The sequence below is a fragment of the Buceros rhinoceros genome, unplaced genomic scaffold (assembly GCF_000710305.1).
Source record: "Buceros rhinoceros silvestris isolate BGI_N320 unplaced genomic scaffold, ASM71030v1 scaffold35655, whole genome shotgun sequence".
In the NCBI taxonomy this organism is placed as follows: domain Eukaryota; kingdom Metazoa; phylum Chordata; class Aves; order Bucerotiformes; family Bucerotidae; genus Buceros; species Buceros rhinoceros.
In genome coordinates, this window is record NW_010411910.1 from 56,306 (window position 1) to 57,259 (window position 954).

A 954-nucleotide genomic window follows, 5' to 3' on the forward strand; every position below is an offset into this window, starting at 1 on the left:
CAGGGGGTTTCCACACTGAGCTGCCACTGGTTGCATGCCACCTCCTCTCTGGCAGCTGCTCCTCGCCGCCGCAGGTTTTGCTTCTCCGGGTTTTTCATGAAAAGCTGTGGAATTTGTCCGCTGGGCGATCAGGCCAACTGTAGCGTTGCAAAGCCATGGGGCAAGTGCTGCAGCTGCGCCCCTCGTGCCCTCTGAAGCATGCGCCTCGAAGGAGGTAGCTGCTGGACGGTTCCTGCAGGTATCTCCTAGCAGGCACAGCTGTCTGCAGCAGGGGTGGGCCTGCCCTGTCTGCCCGAGGGAGAAGGTGAAGCACAGCCCAAGGCACAACCTGGGAAACCTTTTGTCCTCCCCGTCTCCCACCGCAATGCTCCAGCAAGGAGCTCCACTGCTCGAGGGTGGGGTTTTGGGGGGCAGTGACTGTGCTGAGCCCTGGCAGTGGTGGTAACTCACAGTCAGCCCAACATCACTTCTGGTGAGGTGTTTTATGGCCAAGGGAGTCTAAGGTGGCTCTGGGGAGCTGCTGCGGGGACAGGCAAAGGCAGTCACAACAGGGGTCTGACCTGCTGACTCAGAAGGTTTGGAGCTGGGCGCTCTGCTCTGCTGGTTTCTAAGTAGTTCTGGAAGTACTTTGTCTCATCTGCCAGCAATGCCATGAGTATTTTGTAAAAGGTTGAAATAGGGTGGCAAGATTTGGCCCTCGTGCATTTACTCGCACTTCCCCAGCGAATTACATAGTGCCAACAATGGGAGGGAGGCTGTGGAGGAGGCTTTTGTTTGCCTTCTGCTTGGGCAGAAACCCGAGCTGCTGAAGAGCCAGGACTTGGTTTTCAATCAAAAGTAGGACCAAGCACACGCCGAACCGGTGGCTCTCTTGGTTCTCCAGTTGTGAGTGTGGCCTTGGCCTGGCTCTGTGCCAAGCCACCTCCTGTCTGCTTCCTACAGGATCACGGAGGA